A 19,075-nucleotide genomic window follows, 5' to 3' on the forward strand; every position below is an offset into this window, starting at 1 on the left:
TCTACATTTCTAGGCCTAGAGACTTATAAATCTTTTTTTTTTAAATCCTTTGAAGTTAAGAGAGGCCAGTATCCTGTAATGTGCAGATATAGATCTTAATGTTCCCATATAAACATGGAATAGAATCCAGTAAGGACACATAATGCCTGGTGATTATGTTTTACTTGTGGGATTAGAAGAGGCTCAAATGAGGTCTAACTGAAACAACAGGAGATGGCAGGTATGACAAGGGTTAATCAAACACAACCAGCTGGCGTAATAACTATCCTCTTAACATTTTACAGAGACTCTGGCTTTTCTTTGAGTCTTGCCTTTTATATTGCCATTATTTTCCCCCCCTCAGGGAAGTTTGGCTCTTTCACTTTATTTGAACATACATCCTATTTTGTTAGAAAAGCATCTTCCATTAAATAATCTAGTCACCCCTACTTTTGTATTGTCTTTCTGTGGTTCTTGCTTCCTGTAAGTGTATTGCCCTGGTTAGAGTGAAACTTTGCCTTAGGGAAAGAATCAAAGAGTAGGTCAACTGGCCTGGGTGAGGTCCTGTAGAATAACTGATATTCCTTTCTTCTTTTTAAATTTAATTATTTAATTTTTTGTTTTTACTTATTCACTTTACACCTAGTTCGCTGGCCCGCTCCCAGTCACCTTGTCCCACAATCCTTTCCCCAACCTCTCTCCTGTTCTCCTCTGAGTGTGAGGGAGGGGACCCCTCTGTGTATCTCCCCACTCTGGCACTTTAAGTCTCTGTGAAACTAGGCACTTCCGGTCTCACTAAACCCAGAAACAGAAGTCCATCTGGTAGACCATATCTCAAGTACAGGCAACAGCTTTTGGAATAGCTCCCAATCCAGTTGTTTGGTACTCACATGAAAGTCAAGCTGCACATCTGCTACATATAAGCGAGGAGGTCCTACCCGTGTATGTTCTTTGGTTGCTGGTTCAGACTCTGAGAGCCCCAAGGGTCTGGGTGAATTGACTCTTTTGGTCTTCCTGAGGAGTTCCTATCCCATTTGGGGCCCTCAATCCTTCCTCCTATTCTTCCATAAGAGTCACCAAGATCCATCCACTGTTTGGCTGTGGGTATGAATGACTGGTATTTCTTTCAAGATCTGTATACTGTAGCTCAGCATCTAGGTAATACTAAACTAAGTGATTATCAGAGTGTTAGTAACAAATATAGAAGAAATAGCTCTGTTGTAGCTACTTCGTGGATGTTAGTCCCATCCATAAGATTGTCATCCACATCCTTTTGACATATGGGAGGTTGCCTTCTTACTCCCTTATATCAAATGGGTCACTGCTAGCAATACTTGGATCCGAAGACAAAAGTGAACAGCCACAACAACTAGCTATGTCGATGACATTATTCCTACATCAAGTAAAAATACAACAACAAGACTTTGCCTTGCTTAGGGCAGTATGGGCTAACCAAATATATGTAACAATGAGATTTCTTAGATAGGCTGTCTGCCTGTGGAGAGCTGCACCAAGTAGACGGGGACATCTGTTTGTGCTTACTTTAGTGGAAGAAGAGCTTGAGGGGAAGAAACCATTATGTTCCAAAGATCTAAAAGCCATCTTCATAAAAACGATACTGTAAACTAACAATTGCATTAAAGACAAAAATCACATAGAGCCAGAGAGCTGGTTCAGTGGTTAAGAGCACTGGCTGATAGGCTCTTCAAAGATCTATTCCCAAATCCACTTGGCAGCTCATATTCATCTGAAACTCCAATAGACAGTGAGTGTATACCCTCTCCTGGCCTCCCAGGACTACTCGTGGTACACATATATGTAGACATATATGTAGACAAAACACTTATATACATACAATATAAAGTAAAAGTAACATGGTATATGACTTGTCTGTTTTCAAAGATGTTTTAAATGTTTCCTTATTTTTTTGTGACACTCTACCTGACATAAACAACCTAGAGTAGTAGAGATCTGGCTTTGGTTCATGGCTTTAGAGCTTTCGGTCCATAATAGTTGAGTCAACTGATTCTGGCCTGTGATGAGGCAGAATATGTTGATAGTATGCACGTGGCAGATGTCACTTACAATATATAAGAAAAAGAACAGTGTGTGTGTGTGTGTGTGTGTGTGTGTGTGTGTGTGTGTGTAGCTCACAAAGGCATGTTTACAGAGACCAACTTCCTTCACTGAGGCCTGACTTCTAAAGTTCCCCAAACCTCCAAAAATAGTGTCAGCATTATGGGAGACTACATCTTAATAACCATAACATGAGTTGGAGAAAACAAAATTAGAGGAGTATGGTCACCTTAGCTTGATTTGATGTGCCCCCACTCAAGAACACTATGGAAAGGGGAAAGAGTTAACCCATGGTTAACCCAAGGGTCTTTGAAGTAGAAATTTCTGGTTTCTTTGGAAACTCAGTTTCCAAACCTGACTTTTTGTAGGAAGCTGTCTTGTGAGAGGATGTTTTGTTGTAGTAGACACATGAAAGGATGTTTTGCTGAAGCAGACATATGGAAGGGCACAGGTTTAGAAAGAATGTAAATATAACCCCACAGAGAGTGAGAGGATTGTCTTGCATTGCTTACACCTTGCAACATTTTGCTGGTCTTCGCTGGTCTTCACTTCATAGAAAGAAACACACCAAAGAACTTCTTGTGGTATTCTGACTGATCCTTGCCACTTCTGGTGACTCATGCCAGTTCAGTTGAGCCTTGTGGTTTCTGCTGGATCAAGCCACTGCTACTAATTCAAGTTTGGTGTTTTCTATTAGATGGGACTACTAATATACTGACAACAAGGTTTGGAATTACCCCCAAAAAACTACTTCTAAACAGGTCCACAACTCTCTTTCCCTATTAACCTTTCTTTGCTACCTCAGGTCAGTGGGCTAAAAGGAAGGTTGAGGCATTTAAGAATCCCAATTAAAGTAGGTTTTGAAAAATCGAAGCCTATAGGTCTTATTTAGTAATGCTAAGCACACTAAGAAGGATCTTCACTTTGGATTCAACATAGAAATTTTACTCTTCCCTTCCCTCCCAATCACTGTGTTAGATTTGCCCAGCCCCAGGCAAAGAATCTTGGAGAGTGCTTTGAGACACACAAGCTTGGAGAGGGAGTCAGCTTCATTGTGAGCTTAGATAGCACACGACAACTTTTCACTGTTATGTACACTACATATTGCTATAACAAAAAACCACAAACTAAGAGGATCATATAATCAAAAAGGTATCCTCTCATAGATCTAGTAGCTCAAAACTAAATTAAGTATTAGCAGGACCATGTACCTTGTGAATAATTTCCCTTATACTTTTTACTTTGGGTGGCTTTGTATTCCTTGGCTCATAAGTGGATCAGTTCAATGTCTCTTTCCAATATCAGGAAGAATTTGTTTTCTGTGCCACTGAACAGGTCAAAGTTTCCTTCTCATCTTTCTGGATGTTTCCACCTTTAACCTAAAGTACCTTCTGAGTAACTTAAAGAAAATTGTTGTGTGCTTATCTGCACAACTTGTGTAGATATTGTTCTTTGAGGAGTTGCAGGTCTAGACTATGTGGCAATCTCACAACTCAACCTTGTGACTTGATAAGCTTTGAAAAACTGAATTTCTTAATAGAATCAGCACCCTGTCTCCAATATCCTAGTACAATCACCATGTTTTGTCTGCTTGTGTGCAGTTATCTGAGCTTTGTTGTGTCAACTCAAAGCAGCAAACAATCCCTCCACCAGTTTCCCTGTAGCAATGAAGTAATTCTGGCAAAAAGATTCTCATAAATGTTTGTAGATGACAGCGAGATGACTCACCATGAATGGCCTGTCACACTGGAGATAGAGGAGGCAGCATTCTTTCACGTGACAGATAGAGAGGTTAAGTTACACTTGATGTGTTTATTCAGGTGTTGTGCTGTCACAGATAGTTTGAGGTGAACCTTGTGAGAGCTCCATGGTATGAGAAGAAGTTCTCTCTCTAAATGCTCTATGTCCCAGGATTGAAGGACGGCCTTTGTTGCAAAACATGAGTTCCCTTGAATTTACTCATTTTCTGTGTAGCTGGACATAGTGTCACATATAAAACAGTAACCATTTCACCTTCAAAACAGACTTGTTTGGCATCTGTGAATTAAACACTCTGGGTGAAATCTATGCATCTCTAAATTAGAGGCAAAGATGCTATTTCTACACTGCCCAGAAGTGGAAAAGGATAAAGAGCCTTTCCCCTTTTAAGTTTACAATATATGGAACACATTTAAGTTCTTTGTTAGGAGTTAATAGCGTGTACCCAGAGAACACTTTACTAATTAAGGAATCAATGAGAGGAAAGAATGACTATATGAAGGGACATGGAAAGAAATGCCCCTTCTTAGAAGGTTAGGATCCTTTTCATTTTTTCCACTGGGACTTTCTAAGCTTACATATAGGCTTAATGGAAAGAATCAAAGTGTGTGTGTGTGGGGGGGGGGATATGAAGTTGTGCAAGCCATTGAAGGGTGCAGTCCTAGCGTAATTAAAAAGATGAAAGGGAAACTCAGATCTTTCATGATAAGCAGGTTTTGTGTGGTTGTAACCTTTTCTTTTCTGAAACAGGGATTTCCATGTAGTTCACAGTGGCCTGGAGCTTGCTGTGTAATCCTGCCTGACCTTGAACTCTTAATCCTTTTGTTTTTCCCTCATGAAGGGATTGTTGGCTTGTACCATCAAGCCTGGCAAGGATTTAAATGTGTGATGTCCAAGATGCAGATACAAGATCTGGCCAGATATGTTACAGATTTCTTCGGGAAGAATATTTTGAAGGATAAGGAGGCACAGCAATAAACAATGTTGGTGGTGGTGGTGTGTGTAGAGGGGTGTCCTTCAGATCTAGGTGGGAAGTAGAAACTTGTGAAGGAAATGGGGATTAAGGAGGGCCAGGTACATTATATTTTGAGGATTAATATAGTTCTAAAGAAATTTTGGCCAGCACAATGGAGTGCCAGAGTCTGGTTAAAAGTGTCTCAGCTGTCACCATCCAAGTTCAGTCATTGGCAGGTAACAGCATGCAGAAAGAAGACAAGAGTGGAAACTGACCCAGTAGGGAGTAGCTGGAGCCATCCACCGTGTTTGCCACATCAGGAAACTGAGTGACACATTTCCAGAAAATGGTGATGTACATGTCACTGTATTTTGACCTCAAGGAAGAAATCTAAAGGAAAACACATGATTGTGAGATATAGCCACACTTATCTTGGAAACAAGAAGGACTATGGGTTATTCTGGGAAGGATAAGAGAATAAAAAAGCATAAAACAATAAGGAAGGGCTTGAGTTATGAGACTTAAAACAACAGAGGCAAAGGGGGAAGCTTTATATTGTACTAGATGTCCTTGAGACTGGAAGCTGTGAGGGATGCTGATAGATTCATACCAAGAACTTAGCATGGGCATGGCTTTCCTCCAGATGGACATATCAAGAATAAAGGAGATACGTTTTATAAGTGATGTTTTATTATCCTCACTACTGTTGGTTCTAAGACTGCCTCCATTTTATAATTCTGAAATCTCTAACAAGTTGTGCCTCTTTTAATTAAACGGACATACAAAAATACATTTCTTGAAAATGTATAGAAAGAATCAGGCAGGGAAATACTTATACATAATAATGGCAATTTACAGCAACCCTATAGCCAACATTAAATTAAATGGAGAAGAAATCCAAAGCAATTCCACTAAAATCGAGGAAACGACAAGGCTGTTCTCTCTCTCCCTCTCTCTCTCTCTCTCTCTCTCTCTCTCTCTCTCTGTATCTACTCAATGTAGTGTTTGAAGTTCTAGCTAGAGCAATAAGACAACTAAAAGAGATCAAGTGGGTACAAAGTGGAAAGAAAGAAGTCATAGTATCTCTATTTGCAGATGATATGATAGTATATGTAAGCAACCCCCAAAATATTACCAGGGAATTCCTACAACTGCTAAACACCATCAGTGAAGTGGCTGGATACAAGATTAACTCAAAAATACAAATCTCTAGCCCTCCTGCATATAAATGACAAAAAACTGAGAAAGAAATCAGGGAAACAACACCCTTCACAGTCGTCACAAATAATATAAATTATATTGGGGCAACTCTAACTAAGCATGTGAAAGATCTGTATGACAAGAATTTCAAGTCTTTCAATGAGGAAATTGAAGAACATGTCAGAAGATGGGAAGATCTCCCAAGCTCATTGATTTTTAAGATTAACACAGTAAAATCACCATCCTACCAAAGTCAATCTAAAGATTCAGTGCCAACCCCATCAAAATTACAACGTAATTCTTTACAGACCTTGAAAGTACAATATGCAATGTCATCTGGAAACAACAACAACAAAATCCCAGGATACCTAAAACAATCCTTACCAATAAAAGAACTTCTGGAGATATCACTGTCCCTGATCACAATCTGTACTACAAAACAATTTAATAAAACCTGCATGGTATTGGCATAAAAACAGTCACTTTGATCAATGGAATAAAACCGAAGACCCAGATGTAAGTCCACTTTTCTATAAACACTTGTTGTTTTTTTGTTTGTTTGTTTTGTTGTTGTTGTTTTACAAAGAAGCCAGAAATATACAATGGACAAAAGAACGCATCTTCAACAAGTGGTGCTGGTCTAACTGGATGCCTGTATGTAGAAAAATATAAATAGATCCATATCTATCACCCACCATAAAAGTCAACTCCAAGTGGATAAAATACCTCAACATAAAACCAAATACACTGAAAGTGGGGAATAGCCTTAAATGCATAGCCACAGGAAACAACTTCCCAAAGAGAACATCAATAGCACAAGTACTAAGATCAACAATTAATAAACAGGGCCTCATGAAACTGAAAAGCTTCTGTAAAGCAAAGGACACTGTCAATAGGGCAAAATGGCGGCCTACAGGATGGGAAATATTTTCACCAACTCCACACCTGACAGGAGTCTAATATATAAAACATATAAAGAATTTTTAAAAATGGACATTGGGGGCATTTCCGGGGGAAGGTGAAAACTTCCTGCTATGGAAACTCCATGGAAGCTTTGAGATTAACCCAAGCAAAGACTCCTAGTAGTGGGGGACATGGAGCCTGAATAACCATCTTCTGTAAACAGGCAAGGTCTCAAGGGGTTGAAACAGCAATCCAGTCACAAAACCTTCAACCTACAGATTGTCCTGCCTGCAGAGTGTGCTGGGGCAGGAGCCTAGCAGAATCATCCCAGATGCTGGAAAGAACCTAGATGTCCTTCAACAGAGGAATGGATACAAAAAATGTGGTACATTTACGCAGTGGAGTACTACTCAACTATTAAAAAACAATGGCTTCATGTAGGCAATTGCATGGAACTAGAAAATAGCTTCGTGAGTGTGATAACCCAGTCACAAAACAACACACATTATATGCACACACTGGTAAACGGATAGCCCAAAAGCTCAGAATACCCAAGATACAATTCACAGACCACATGAATCTCAAGAAGGAAGACCAAAGTGTAAGTTTTTCAGTCCTTCTTAGAAGGGGGAACAAAATACTCATGGGGGGAATTAAAGAGACAAAGTGTGGAGTAGAGACTGAAGAAAAGACCATCCAGAGACTGCTGCACCTTGCGATCCATCCTATATACAGTCACCAAACCCAAACACTATTGCGGATGACAAGAAGTGCTTGATGACAGGAGCCAGATATAGCTGTCTTCTGAGAGGCTTTGCCAGTGCCTGACAAATACAGAGGTAGACGCTCTCAGTCAAGGGACTGAGCTTGGGGTCTTCAATGGAGGAGTTAGAGAAAGAACAGAAGGAGCTAAAGGGGTTTGTAATCCCATAGGAAGAGCAACAATGTCAACCAACCAGACTGCCCCCCAACCCCCAGCCCCCGAGCTACCAGGGACTAAACCACCAACCAAAGAGTACCCATGGCTCCCGCCGCATAGATAGCAGAGGCTGGCCTTGTTGGGCATCAATGTGAGGAGAGGCCCTTGGTTCTGTGAAGGTTCAATGACGCAGTGTAGGAGAGGGGCAGGAGTGAGTGAGTGAGTGAGTGAGTGAGTGAGTGAGTGAGTGGGTGGGGGTACACCCTCATAGAAGCAGGGGGAGAGTATATGGGATAGGGAGTTTCTGGGAAGAAACTGGGAAAGAGGATAACATTTGAAATGTAAATGAAGAAAACATCCAATTAAAAAACAAAAAAGACCAGAGAAATTTCATCCAGCAACTGATGTGAGCATATGTAGAGTTCCACAGCCATATATTAAGCAGAGTTTGAAGAGGGGAAGGAAGAATCAGAGGAACCAGAGGAGTCAGGGATATGCTATGAGAATATAGTATGGCCCACAGGATCAACTAACCATGACTATGACCTGAACCATGGGAACTTACAGAGCTCAGGGAGCTTGTTAAGGATCTGACCTAGACCCTTTGCATATATATCTTGGCTGAGAGGCTTGGTGGTGTTGTGGAAATCCTAACAGTGGAAACGGAGGCTGTCTCTTACTCTTGTGCCTACTTGTGGGAGCCTTTTCCTCTTACTGGGTTCCCTTGTCCAGCCTTGATGTGATGGTAAGTGCCTGGTCTCATTGTAGCTTGTTATGCAGTGTTTGGTTAATGTCCCTGGGAGGCCTGCTTTTTTTCTGAGAGCAGAATGGTTGGATCTGGAGGGGATGGGAGAGTAGGAGAAGGGTGGGAGGAGAGAGAGGAGAGGGAGGAGAGGGCGGGGAACCTTCAGTCAGGATATAATAAAAGAAAGAAGAATCAAAATTGGTATATAAGGTTTTTTTTTTGAACAGGTTGAACTTCTGAGTCCATAAATATGCTTCAAGGGAAACTGTGATTGGCAGTGTAAGAGCAGTCTCTAGAACTTCAAAGAAAGTATACAGCCCTCGGGAGGGGAGGAGACAAACACAGAGGTGAGGGCTATTATAGGGAGGGGGTAACTGTGATGAATCAGGTATCTTCATTGTATAAAATACTATCAGACAGTGCTGCTGCTTCTGCCCTCCCTAGGCTGGTAAGGTCTGACTTTGCTTTGTCACATGCTTACTTATAAACACAGCTGAATAAATCACAGTGTGCATGTGACACACTTCCAAGAATTTCTCTTCCTGGGTATGACTGATACCACCGTGTTTGCTCTGTCTGTACATCCCCAGAGTTAGCATATTAGCATGATACCTATTGCACTGAAGTACCTCCCTGTGCTAAGCTGTGATCTCCTTACCAGGTTATAATCTTGGGCAGAAACTTACACCTGCTTGTATATAGTAATGTTAGTGCATAGTGGTATTAGATTCTCAGCCAGGGGTTTGACTTGGAGATGGAGAAAGCCATGCTATATTATTTTCCTCTTTGATCAATAAAGCAGTTGATTCCAAATGCCGATTCCTAACTTTAATTCCCTTATTGGTTTTTAAGGAGTTATTTGAATGATATTTTCATCTCTCAGGAATCAGTAATGAGTTTATCTTCTATCATTTCATTAACAGGAAAAAAATTTCTTGGAATTACAAGACACATTGCATAACTAGAGACTTATTTTATAAAATAAAATTATTTACAATGTGTGTATGTGTGTGATTGTGTGTGTGTGTGTGTGTGTGTGTGTGTGTGGTGTGACCGTGTACAGGTGGAGTTTTACATAGAGGACAGAGGTCCATGTCAGGTGTTTTCCAGCCTAATTGTTAATTTTATTTGTGTATGTGTGTATATATACACATCTGCTTGTCTATGTATGTACTACATGCATAAAGATTTATATGGAGGCCAGAACGAGTATCGGGGGTCTAGAACTAGTGTTACAGATGGTTATGAATTGCCCAAAGTTGGTTCTTGGAACCAAATTCAGATTCTCTGCAAGAGCAGCAAGTGCTCTTAACCACTGAGCAATTTCTCTAGCCCTCTATTTTATCTTTTGAGCCAATGTTTCTTAATAGAACCTGGAAGTTACCAATTGGCTAGACTGGCTGTGTAGTAAGCTCTAGGAACCTATCTGTGCCTATACCTCCAATACTATAATAACAGACCTATAGGGTCGTGTCCATGTTTGTTTGTTTGTTTGTTTGTTCATTTATTTAATGAGAAGAGTGGATTTTTAACTCAGATCTTCATGTTTACACAACAAATACTTTCTCTTATTTGTTATTCTGTTAAATGTGCCTATTGTCTAATGAGGTTATTAAAACAAGTTGTTAAGTCCTTTGCACAAATTCTACATTTTGCATTATTTAACTGTTCCCCATGTTGTTATCTTCATTATCGGTGTTAAACAGCAAACTTCGGTCAAGATAAGGCATGTAAAATCTTGCATGGTCTATTCATTTGCTTCAGTATTCTAATGCTCTATTAAAGAGGTAAAAATAAGAAATAAAAATCAGAGAACCTTTATCCAACAGTACTCAATGTCCCTAGGAGACTTTCATGGTAAAGTTCCTTATGTGCTTAGGTATTTTTTAATTAGTCATTTCCCATCCTTTCGGCTCTCTTTCTAGAAGTAATTTGGGAGACAGGAGTATCAGTGCCAATCTTTACTTGAAGCTCTGACCTTTGGTTCTGTTAAGGTAACTCTCACAGAGAAAAAGATATCACCTTTTATGAAGTCTTGTCAAAGTGAACAGAACAGAGTGGATTTGCTGTAGTGTAATCCTTTGTGTTACTAATATTTATCTTCAGGATTATGAAAATGTACCTATCATTGTGCAGCAGGCTATGATGTCTACTTATAAAACAAGTACCTAGTGTGTTGGGTTAGACAGGGAAGTTGCTGTCATAAAGAATGATTTACAAGGACGTAGGGTTGCTGAGGAAAGCGTCTTCTCCTTTTTGATGTTCTGGAAAATTCCATATGAGAATACTCATAAGAAAACTCTGTCCATTCTTCTGAGATCAAACTCCAAGCATTTACTTTGCACTTCTGTATTTTTGTTTGTTTATTTTTGTTTTAGTTTTCCTTTGAGAGTTGGAGAAGGGAGCTTGCTTTCTTTTGAGTCAGGCCTTTCAGGTTTTAAGTCTAAAATTCCCAGTCTCTGGCCAGTTAATCTGTAGACAGTGTCAATTCAGAGACCTATTTCATCAAGGAACTGTACTTTTGATTCAGTAATCCTCCAGAACCCATATTTGGCAGCTGTTTCCAAAATATTTTCCAAACAGTACTTACAATCATTAGATAAATGCCAGGTGAATACATAGAGCCAAATGTTTACCTTCTGCCTTGGCAGGGAAACATTGGAGACTTGAGTAGTTGAATGCCCCCATGGTTGTGGGTGGCTCACAATTGCAACCACCTCAAAAATTTGCTTATGATTGCTAAATCGGTTGTGACATTGGGCCAATGGCTTATTTTTAGGTGTAAGTGTCCTTCTCACCTACAAACTAACTCAGAAGGGAAGTACTGCTTGGCCAAGGTCCTGAATTTGTTAGTCTGGAATACACTAGCTGCTTCATCTCCAAATTTAACTGCAACCTTTCTCAAGGCATGCCCTAGATAACTTAATCCCTCCCTTCCTCTTTATTTCTGGGGAGACCTTTGTAATTCAGTAAATAGTTCAGTGCATAGAGTTGGGAAACTGTCAAGGGAATTTCCCATGAATGTAAGTTCAAGGAAGTTTAGCTGTTCTGACTCTTCTCAGAGGCTTTAAGAGGATGCTGTAGCCATAGCAACGTGTTAGAGAGACAAGGCACTTCTCTCTAAGCCCTGATGCACCAGGGCCAGCCCTATCCCAAACCTTTTCTACTTTGCCCCCGTATACCTCGCCTAGAATTCCAACTGTATCTTCAACCCTAAAGAGGGAAAGCTGAATGAGTCAGATAGTACACTCTCATCAATACTACTGTGGCTCAGCCTTTATGACCAGGTAGCCCTCTTTGTCAATACCCAGAAGTACTGTGTTACACAGACATATGCTGATGATAAGTTAACATATACGGTAACAACATCTTTTCATTATGATCAATAATCAAAATTTAAATATCTTTGCTAAAGATAAGACTGTACAATCCTGTTTTCTATGGAACATTTTATTATACCATTGCCATGATGAAACTAAAATAATTACATGTGACATATTTAGAAGATACTAAGTAGCTAGGTTGCCATTTTGTTAGTATGTTTTATTTTCTTAAAGCATTTATTGAAATGCCTTCTTTCCATGTAGGAAGAAAATTATTGAATTTGTTCATTTAAGGTATATAATTTGGTAGATTTTAGTATATTTAGAGTTATAAAGTCTTCTCTACAAAAGATGTATTTTTATTAATTAAAATCCATTTTCCATATCAAACAAAATACTTGGTTTTACTATGGCATTTTTATATATGTCCATCATTCCTATTCATTCATATTTACCCCATTACCTTCTGACTTTCATTTTGCATTTTCTTTGATTGTTTTGTCCATATTCCCTATGTAATCTTGTATACCTGAGATTCTATCTTCCATCTCTTGTATTCTGTTGCTGATGCTCACATCTATGGTTCCTGATTTCTTTCATAGGATTTCTATTTCCAGAGTTATCTCCCTTTGGGTTTTCTTTATTGTTTCTACTTCCATTTTTAGATCTTAGATGGTTTTGTTCAATTCCATCACATGTTTGGTTGTGTTTTCCTGTAATTCTTTAAGGGATTTTTGTGTTTCCTCTTTAAGTATTTCTATGTGTTTAGCAGTGTTCTCCTGTATTTCTTTAAGTGAGTTATTAATGCCCTTCTTAAAATCCTCTACCAGCATCATGAGTTACGACTTTAAATCTGAATCTTGCTTTTTGGGTGTGTTGGGGTATCCACGACTCACTGTGGTAGGCGTACTGGGTTCTGATGATGCTGAGTGGTCTTGGTTTCTGTTAGTAAGATTCTTCCGTTTGCCTTTCACCATCTGGTAATCTCTGGCGTTAGTTGTTATAGTTGTCTCTGGCTGGAGATTGTTCCTCCTGTGCCTCTGTTAGCACTCCTGGGAATCCAACTCTCTCCTGAGTCCCAGTGGTCTGAACACTCTTTGCAGGCAAGCTCTCCTGTTGCAGGGAAGGTACACAAAACTCTGGAGCTCACATTCACCTCCTGTCTGAAGATGAAGGCCTGCCTGAAGGGACCCTGACCAAGAAGCTCCATTGCTTCTGTGGCCCATGTGCTCTCCTGTGCAGACTGGTCTCTGAGAGACCTGGGATACAAGATGGCGCTCTCACCTGAGACCTGGGGTCAAAACCCTCTCTGGAGGCCCACTCTCCTCAGTGATCGTGGGTGTGCTAGGGTGCCCAAGGCATGGAGAGTCCTCTTGGGGACCATCTGCCCAAGATGGCCTGGGGCTGGCGCCAACCCAAAAGAATCCCAGCCCCTGGTCGGGCAGGTTTCCTGTGTCCTTGTTCCTGCTCACACAGGCCACTCCCGGTTGTTTTGGAACAGATGTTGTGTTCCACTCACCAGCGATCCCAAGGTCCTTGGTGTGCGAGGGTGCCTGCGGTGTGGAGAGTCCTCCAGGGACTGTCAGCTGAGCACTTCTGACTTTCATTCTTGTCTCTTGTTGATCCCTTTATACCTCCAAAAGGTCCACTCTTCTATTTTTGTGTCATATGTAGACTTAGCTTATCTGTATATATACATATCCTTTTTAAACTCTACAATAAAAAAAACCATAATATTTATTTATTTTTACCACTTCAAAAAGAAACGTCATCCTTTTTAATCTCTCAAACTCCCATCTTATGCCCCCTAGATTTAAGAAACACCGAACCTACTTCTGTCTTTACCTCTATATGATGTGTTTGGAAGGGTTTGTAGTCAATGGTAAAAGTTTCTTTTCTTTTTTAAGTTTAAAAATATTTTTTCTAGCTTGGATTTTTCCCCTCCCCAATTCCACGTTGTGAAGAAATAAATATATATTTTTTTGTCCTCTGCTTTCCATGTGAGCAACATACCTATAATTGAACATAACTTAGGCAGAATAAACCATAAGGTCCAAAGCTTTATCCCACACACTACTGAGAAGAAAAGTAGATCCCGCCTGCATTCTGGAGAGAGGATACCTTTGGGCTTGAGAGAGACTCTGTTTGAGTCTCATATGAGTCAAATATGGCCTAGAATGGTAGCGTTGTTTTCTCATTACTTCTGTTACAAGAGCAAGGGACTATCATCTTGAGTTAGGAACTACAGACCTGAATGAGCAGAGAGTGAATGTCAAATAAAGGATCTTAAGGTACTTGGTTCCTGTTCTCACTAATTAACAGGGTTGGCTCATGGTATGATTAAAGGAACATGGACAAACCAGAAAATTCGAGGATATTAAGAGCCTTTTCTCTTCTAGGTTTTCAGTAAAAATCCAAATATATGAATGCCCCAGGTTATGGACACTTAGATATAAATCAGAAATCAAGCATTGCAGCACTTATACATCCCACCCAAACTCACATACTTTATTTAATATTTTGGCCAACACAAATTAGACTTTTGACTTTGAACTTTCTTTGATGTGGGTGAATCAGTCATGTAGGAGTTCAAAGCAAGATCTCTTAAGTTTATGGCATGCTCTATCAGTTCTGGTATGAATTGCAGATACCATGGAAAGGAAGGAGTGTTACCAAATCCAAAACGAATGTCAGTCATGTGCAATGCTCTGTAAGTGGTGACACCTGAACATATACCTGCCAGTGTCTCTTCAGAAACATTGTACTGGTTAGACATTGCCATGCATACATGGGCTAATTATCAGTGGGAGGTGTATCTTAATTAGAAACTAGATGTTAAGCATTTAAACTACTAATAGCAGATATTTTCTTAAATATCTAAAAGAAGTGATGAAACATATTAGACCAACTAAGCACAAGAAGGAACAATATAATGGTGAATCTTGGCTACCAAAGCTCCAATAAATAAGGAAGTTGGTAGATTTGAGTTGAGCAGGGTGTAGGCCTATTTGGAAATAAATAATACAAACCACAAGACTTCTAAGACTGGCTTGACCTTCCAGTAATGAGCATTACAGAAAAGATTAGTAGTAATCTTTTCTGTAATGCTCATGCACTTTTGGTAAATATTAGGTATGTAGGACTAAATGAGATATAGGTTAATATTTAGAGAGAGTTGTCATTTCACAGAAGAACCTGGACTTCTCACCCCCAAATTAGTTCATATAAAAACTGATGAACATAGGCACATATACCAAGAACTTTTATTCAGGTTTTATCAGGTCTTCTGAGGGACACAGGACAGAACCCTATGCAAATCTAGAATGAACTGAGACAGAGGGAAATTGTGGCCTTAGGTTTCAAATTCCTGTGTGTGAGTTTGATTCTCATAACTTACATGACTTTTGACAAACACCTGTAACTCCAGTACCAGGGGATCTGATGCCCTCTTTTGGCCTCTGCAGGTACTACATGCATGCATGTGATACACATAAACTCAGACAAACACATATACATTAAAAACAAAAAGAACAGTTATGTTTTCCAGATCATATATGGTCTTTCCTTCTAAATTAATGCAAAGATTTTGATTCTGCACCCTCAGACTTTAGGAAAGAAAATAGGAGTACTTACTTGAGGTACCTGGTAAAATATAGAAGCAAAGATCTCGGGTGTTTTCACTCCACGTCAAAAAGCCAAGAACAGGAAGAAGTGTCTGTCTCATGATCGATGACTGGACATTGAAGGGGGAAACAGGGAGTTTTATTACATCAGTCGCTATGCTCTATTAACTGTATCACAAAATACCACAACATATCACGTTTTATTTCGATGATTCAGAAATAAGGAAGAGAAAGACACTGGCTCTGGATCATCACGCTTCTCAAGTTACCCCACACAATGCTCTGCTGGTTCCTATTTCATTGCTTACAAGGTCAGTTTTGAAAATTCCAGGATAAATGGTCAGATCTGAACAGCAAACTGGCTTGATCAAACCAATGCACACTACTTTCATGTTAAAAAGAATTTAATAGAAATATTGATACAGTTGTGCCTAAACTCTCTAGGAAAGATTTGTCATGAAGAAAATATTGTTTCAGACATTTGCCTTAGAAAGGTAGGAATGGAATGAAGTTAGTCTATTTTCTCATTAAAGAAAAATAGAAGCCCCCATCAGGGGATGATCTTTCAGCCTCTGACCATCATCTTCCCAAGCACTCTCCAACCTCAGCTCTGGGAGGCTCCATCCCACGCTCTGCTTCTAAGATCTTGCTTTGTTTTGTAATGTTCCATTCCACATAGAACTGAGCACATGCAATGCATTTGCATTCTGTGTTTGGCTTCTTTCCAGTTAACATAATATCCTCTATGTTCATCCATATAGTCATGAATGTCAGGACCTCTTTTTCTTTTAAAACTGGCTTAAGTTGCCATTGTATGTTTTTACCAAGTGTTCATTATCCTCCTAAGAGTTGATACTTAGTGGATTTCAGATTTTATCTATTACAAGTAATGCTACAGTAAGCAGATCATCCTTTTTAGAAGATATCATTTTCTTTGTAGTGGCATTTCAGGATGATGTGGAATTTGTAATTTTAAAATTGTGTATGTGCCTGCCTGCGTGCCCATGTAGAGGTCAAAAGAGTTCATCGGGTCTCTTCTTTTATCACTCTCTGCCTTACATTTGGAGTTTCTCACTGAGCCTGAAGCTTGGTATTTCAGCTAGGCTGGATGCCAGCAAACTTACCCAATATGTCTCCACCCCCACCCCCACCCCCACCCCCCGCCGCCAACAATGCTGTTATAGGAATATACAGCTTTTCTCGGGCTGGGAATGTGAACTCAGATCTCTTTACTTTTGCTGGAAGCAGTCTTGCCCCTTGAGCCATTTCCTAAGTCTTTCAATCTAAGGAGCTTTCAAACTGTTTTCTACATTGGCTATAAAGCCAAGAGTATGCTCTTCAGTTTGCATGCCCCCAACAGTGTGCAAGGATTCTTTTTGTCCCAGATGCTCTCTTCAATACTTGTATCATTTGCTTTTTTGAGAATAGCTGTTCTAAAAGGGTGAAGTTACCATTCATTGTGGCTATATTTGCATTTCCCTGATGAGAAGTATATTGAGTATTTTCCACTTTCTTTTGCAAGACATGTACTTCTTTGGGTCCTTTCCCACATTTGGAATTAGGCTATTTGTCTTCTTGCTGTTTGAGTTCCTTATATATTTTGGATATCATTAAACTTAAGAAGATTGTCTTCCATTTCATAAGTTATATCTTCATCTTGTTGATTTACTCTTTTGCCATGAAATAGTTTTTAAATTTAATGTACAGTCATTTGTCTTTGTGCACAAATGCAGTTGCCACTACAACTTCTGTTACCTCCAATGTGTCTTGATCTATTTCATCTTCCAGATGTCAGATTGAATGTCATGTCCCTAGAGACCATCCTGCTCTCAAGCAATCCTCCCTCCATGATATTTACAGGGCTTCATCAAACCATTCCATTAATTTTCTTCATAGAACATGCATAATAGAAAAATATCTTTACTTACTGCTTTGCACTGATAGTAAAGTCAAAATTAGAGGAGTCAGGTGAATCTAGCTCGATGTTCTCAGCTCCTGGCCCCAAGGTGCTCTAATGAGTGAGCAAAAAGGTTTGAAGCCCCTTTGAATATATATAAATATCTAAATTACATCAGGAGAAATATATTCTTGAATGCAACATAAATAACATTTTCTTTCTGTCTAGTTCATTGCCTTCATATCAGTAGGAACGATTGCCAGAGTTTGGGGAAATGTGTTGTTTTCCTCCATTAGCACAGGAGAGCCCTGGGTTGTTAAAGGTCCTCTTTGAAGTTTTGTGATGAGTCTAGACTCACAGTTCCTGAAATCCTGGGGGTACTTCTCATCTTTAAAAGTAGGCTAGATTTGTGATGTAGCTGTAGATTCCTCTCTATGTGTAAATGTCTTCTCAGTGCTCAGCAAGTACTCAGTGTTTACCTGATTTAATCAAAATCAAATTAGCTGAGTATCCAATCAGTAATTAGTCACTAATGTACTCTGTTGGCACTGGTTAGATTGGTTTTTTTGTTTGTTTGTTTGTTTGTTTGTTTTTGTTTTGAGAAATCCAGACCTTTCAGGGAAATAGAAATCAGACATTATTGTGTGACTTCGCAGGTACATTTTCTGTAATGGATCACTGTCATTATGGATAAATGTCAAAATAAAGACTAAAGCTAGTCAACTGAATTTGATTTTTCCTTAAGGATCAACTGCACAGAAAGATACCATTTGTGAAAAACTGATTTCATCAAAATGAACAGCTTTTACTAGTAACCAGGTATGGTAAAGTCTTCTTGTCTTACACAAGCAACCACAAAAAAAAAAAAAAAAAAAAATGAACCTTTTCCGGAGAAACTCGCTTTTAAGTAAAAAAATGAATGAGAAAATCGCAAGTGTGTTTTGAAGTCATTTTTCTGGTTATTGTTTCAGAGAGCTAAAATTTAAAGATGTGAGGCTCTTAATACAGCTATCACTGGTTATATTTGAATGACTGCAGCTGGGGAAAGTGTAGGGTTGCCATAAAGGTGGCTATAGAAATACCTGCTCTGTTCATTACTGCATTCTCTTCTTTCTATCCTTCTACTGACTCTGGGCTTAGTTTATTGAAAACTTGTTCTGCTGGTTTCTAAGCTGTTCCTTAAGGTGTTAGGTTGAAGGTTTTTGTTTGTTTTAATCAAATGGCCACAAACTCATGGCATTCCAAGTCCTCAGATTATAGGTGTGGGCCACAAAGCCTGGCTCTGAGACTTTTCTTGATGTAGATGCTAATTGCTATGAGCTGTCTTTCTGAACTGTAAGGTTGTGTCCCATGTCCTCATAACACTGTTTCTACTTTCATTCGTCTCAGATTTCCTGCTTCTCATTTACTTTCATTGACCCATTGGTGGTTCAAGGGTGTTAGCAGATATTTCTAAGGGCTGTTCTTTTGTATCTTTCTCTACTACCGATTTCTTGTTTCATGTCATTGGATTGCAACAGTATTTGGGATGATATAAAATGTCTCCCATAACACTTTATGACTTAATGTGGCCTATCGTAGAGCATGTTTTTATGTTAGGTTGAATGTTGTCAGTATGTTTGTTCGTTTTCTGTGGCCTAAAGAAGAGCATAAGTCTGCTATCTCTGCTCTGTCTTGTGATCTCTCTATTTTTGAAC

Source organism: Mus musculus, chromosome 6 (assembly GCF_000001635.26).
Source record: "Mus musculus strain C57BL/6J chromosome 6, GRCm38.p6 C57BL/6J".
Classification (NCBI taxonomy): domain Eukaryota; kingdom Metazoa; phylum Chordata; class Mammalia; order Rodentia; family Muridae; genus Mus; species Mus musculus.